Here is a 4,554-nt window from a genome sequence, read left to right as displayed (position 1 = left end):
CTGGCGGCGGGGGCGGCGACTGCAGCCAGAGGTGGATGGGGCTTACTGCACCAGTGCCGGGCTTTGTGGCTCAGTAAGACTCATTTTTCGGGTGCCATGCGGGGACTGGAGGACGATTGGGTCCTCGGAGCTGTTGGGGGTTCAGCTAGCGGGCCTGGGTGTAGAAGACGTCTACCAGGGTCAGCCTGCCTGGGGTTCCCAGAGGAGGGGGCAGGCGGCTGCACTTAGCTGAGTGCAGGAAAAGCCACTACACACACACACACACACACACACACACACACGTGTGTGCCCGTACGTCGCCTTATCCCCTTCTGCTGCAGGCGGTCCCTCTCCCTGGGAGCACTTAGCTAGCTAATGGGCCTCCCGCCGGCAGGCGCCCCTCCCCCGTCCCTAGCCCTGGGAGACCAGGCGCCTGACACCTCCTTCAAGGACCTAAGCATCCCGGCCTTCCAGAGCGAGCCCTGGAACAGTCCCTTCCTGTGCTGCCGACCCTATGATTGCAGTCTGCCTCTGTGGGCCTCTTTGCTGAAAACTGAAGGTTTGCCTAGAGGGCCAGAGCCTCCTGGGTGTCCCCAAGAAGGAGGTTGCAGAGGGGCTCTGCAGTGCCTGGCCCGCAGCAGGTGCCCTGAAATCTGTGTTCCAGTGATGGGAGGAGGGGTTATCGCGCATGGGCACTGGGATGGGTGGGGGCTGCAGCCCCTCCCGCAGGGCTTGGTTGGGGGGGCTCCTGCCTCAGGGCCCCTGTGGGAGCCCCCCCAATATAGAGGCGGCAGCAGCAGCAGCAGCAGGTTTAAAGTAGAACTCATCCAGAGGGGCCAGCCAAGTCACCTAGAAACCCAGAAAGCAATTGAGCTGGTTCTCCTGGAGGAGGGGTCAGCCAGGGAGGAGCTGCCCTGCAGGCCCCTTTGCCCCAGGCTCTCAGATCCTCTGGGGGAGCTCTAACCAGCACTGGCCTTCTTCCAAATCCCCATCTTGTTGGCTGTCAACCTAGTGAATCTCCTTGTCTTTGGCTTTGGTTCTGTGGGGTGTGATTATTTTCACCACATGAGGCCCAGAGAGGGAAAGGGACTTGCCCAAGGTCACACAGCTTTGTAGGAGGATATCAGCCCTCTGATTTCCTGTCCCCACTCCCTGCCCTTGAGGAGACAAAGGGAGACAACCAGTGATCTTACTCTTCTCTCATCAGAGCTGCAAAGCATACTTCTCCCAGACCCAGTGCCCACCAGACCTCACTGGGAGAACAAAGCCAAGCAGGGTGGAGGCTGGCCTCTGCTCCACAGGCCTGAGTTCACATCCAGTGCTTTCTAGCAGCAGAACCCAGTTTCACTGTTCAGAAGCTAAGGGTTGTTGGAAGCTGAAGTAAGCAAAGGTGGGAGATGCCCCACCCCCTAAGGTAGTTTGGCAGGAGAAGAGGGAAGGCTGTAGGGATCTAGGGACCAGTGCAAGGCAAGGGCATGGGTCAGTTCCAGGACAGGGCTAGCAGGGATGGAGTCAGGGACCCAGCTGAGGCGTAGGCCTTAGGCAGGGATACTTCATAGAAGCAGCACACAGCAGCTCCTTGGAAAACAGAATGGGAGCCTGCTTGCAGGGCCTGGGCCTCTTCTCCACCCACCCCTGTCTCCTGAGACCAAGGCAGCCCCCCCATTAGAAGGCTCCTTCCTCCTCTGACACTTTCTTCCAGCACTGGTAATGGTAATGGGGTTTCTCGGCAAGCAGTAATGGTGGAAAGAAGGCAGTCCTTCCGGCCTCTACCCTCGATTAAGGGAGCGGGCTTGGCCCTCAGGACCCTCCCCAGGGCCTCTGCTTCGGAAAGGGACCATGGGCAGCCTTAGCTGCACTCTGGTGGGAGGGGGCCAGAACCTTGGGAGGGGTGGGGCTGCGGCCTGAGGCTAGAAGGAACAGGAGCAGGAGCACACCCCAGTCCCAGGAGGGCTCTGTCAGAGGAGCAATGGCCAGATCGGCACAGGAACACTGAGCTCTGGGCTCCAGCACAAGAAGGTGAGGGTGGTCAGCCTCCAGGAGGAGGCTCGGAACAGGTAAGTGACTTGCCCCTGGCCAGGATCTGAACCTAGTCCTCCACATCCAAACCCAGGCAGTGCAGGGCAGCCTGGCTTCCAAAAGGCACAGGTCAGCATGCCCATTCTGTTCTCTGGGTGGGTAGCCATTGGAAGGGACTGGACAGACAGGGAAGTCAACCCGAGGAATCTGGGTGTGTTCTCAGGGTGGTACAGATGATGACCAGAAGGAAAGGCAGAGAGGGTGTGCTGGAGAGAACCCTTAAAGGGGATCCAACATTTGAACTTGACTGGAAACCTTTACACCAACCCTGTGGGGAAGAGGGACAAGACCAGTATTCATAATCAGCAACTTGGGAACACTGAGATCTGTAGGCACTACTCCCACAATAGCTGTTGGGTACTAAAATCCATTCAAGTATGTCCCCTCTCTAATCCAGGAGCACCATAAATTCTGAATCAATACTGGGGTTCAGAAAGCTGGCCTGCCCTGATGGGGTGAGGTGGGGCATGGTGGGGAATTTGGACTTGGCTACAGGCCTGCAGCCAGAGGCCAGGCTCTAGATGGGTGGGTCCTGCTTAATCTGCAAGAGCAAGGGTCAGCCTTGCTCCTGCAGGCTGGCTGAAGGAGGCTAAGGCCAGGGCATGAGCTGGGGAGCGAGGTTCCCTCACTCTACCCTTCCCTTGGACTAAGCCCCACCCCCCTTGCCTCAACCAGAGACCCCACCTGTGTCTTCTCTTTGTCTCTTTTCCCAATTACAGAGTAAAGGATGAACTTGAAGTCCTGGGTTCAAGATTGGCTCAGCACCTGCTGTGTGGCCTTGAGCCAATCCCAGCCCTCTCTAAACCCTACCTGTGTAGAGGGCTCTATCCTGCATGGGAAGAAAAGGTGTCTGTGAAGGGTTGGGACTTACTACATCTGGGATCCTGAGACCCTGTGTGGAACTGATAAGCCGGCTGACTGGGGACTGTAGGAGTGGGAGGCACACAGCTCAAAATCTCAGCTCCCCCTCTATCTAGCTGTGTGATTTCATTAGCCTCTAGTATCAAAATTGAACTTGCCTGGGCTGGGGTTATGGCTCAGCTGTAGAGCGCTCACCTAGCACATTCGAGGCCCTGGGTTCAAGCCTCAGCACCACATTAAAAATAAATAAATAAAATAAGGACGATATTTTAAAAAATTGAACTTGCCACACTCCTATTTAATATTCACAACCTTCTGAGGAAGTCACACATTCTTTTTAAATTTTTTTTTTAGATGTTGATGGACCTTTATTTTATTCATTCACTTATACACGGTGCTGAGAATCAAACCCAGTGCCTCACACATACTAGGCAAGCACTGCACCACTGAGCCACAACTCCAGCCCAGGTCACTCATTCTTTAACTCAGTTATTTGTTCACCCAACAGTGTGGAGCTGCCTGCTAAGCGTCTGATAATTCTAGGGACTGGGGTTCTGCAGGAACCAGGTAATTTTCTAATACAGTGGGTTTGCAGAGAAGCAGACTCTATCCGGGGCATCAGCAACAAGGCCAGCACAGCTCTCCACCCCGCAATCTAGAAGTGGGAGACAATGAACGAACGAATGAATGAGTCAGTTTGAAGATACAGAGAATCAAACACTGATGGAACGGGATGCTCAGCCTGCTTAAGAGAGGTGTGAGGGACAGAGGAGCTACCCTCACGGTAGAACCACTGGGTGAGGGTCCCAATAAACGCTCCTTAGGGGTCAGCTGTTATTATTACCTTTATTATTTTGAGTCCTGGCTCCCCCATGTGCCAGTTCTAGGCTCTGGAGTTTCCTCCTTTGTAAGCGCTCAGGTTGCGGGGCAGAGAGGGCGGCGGCTAGCCCTAGGACGGCGCCCCAAACAAGTTTGCGCCTCCCGGCTGGGCTGCGCCCCGGGGGCGGGACGGCCTCTAGGGGCCGACGGCGAACTACATTTCCCACAATCCCGGTCCGCCGCCATCTCGGCCGGTGGGCGGTGGCTGCGTTGGGTCGGGCCCTTCTAGCCCGAGGGCCGGCTCTGTCCACCCCAACCAGAGCCGCCTCCACTGGGGGCGTGGGACCCCCGCCAAGTAGGACGTCTGAGCACCTGGGCAGCTCCTGCCCGCCTTTTCCACTTCTCCATTCCTGGGAACCCGGTCCACGTGTCGGTCCGCTCAGAGGAGCCCGCTCGTCCCTTGCAGGCCAAGGGGTTTAAGGACCCAGACCCCTGGGTCTCCCATGACTCCTCACGGACCCACGCCCTACTCCCAGGACCCTCTCCCCTCCATGCCTCTGTGCGCCCGCCCCCGCCCCCCATTCTGTCTCAATGAGGACAGAATAAGACCGGATCCAATGAGGGCTAGAGATCTGGCGGGTACGCAAGTCCTGGTATCAGATGCTTAGTATAAGCCTGGGTTTGCGGCTAGGAGGTTAAATTAGGGGCGTGCGAACAGCCAGGCCCAGACCTCCGCGGACTGGACCCTCCCCTACCCGCTACCCGGAGGCGGGGTGGGGGTGAGGGGCCCAAAGCGGGGCTGGCCCTTTAAGGGGG

The 4,554-nt window shown here is 57.0% G+C and overlaps 1 long non-coding RNA gene across 1 annotated transcript; it reads left to right on the top strand.

Moving 5' to 3' along the window:
• The first annotated feature begins 3,408 nt into the window (after nucleotides 1-3,408).
• LOC125612146 lies at nucleotides 3,409-3,762 on the top strand. Its single transcript, XR_007342482.1, has 2 exons — nucleotides 3,409-3,486; nucleotides 3,579-3,762. It is a non-coding gene; the product is annotated as an uncharacterized LOC125612146 (long non-coding RNA).
• The last annotated feature ends 792 nt before the right edge of the window (nucleotides 3,763-4,554 follow it).

The sequence above is a fragment of the Marmota marmota genome, unplaced genomic scaffold (assembly GCF_001458135.2).
Source record: "Marmota marmota marmota unplaced genomic scaffold, marMar, whole genome shotgun sequence".
Classification (NCBI taxonomy): domain Eukaryota; kingdom Metazoa; phylum Chordata; class Mammalia; order Rodentia; family Sciuridae; genus Marmota; species Marmota marmota.
The sequence above is the reverse complement of the archived record's forward strand: the minus strand, read 5'-3'. Positions and strand labels throughout refer to the sequence as shown.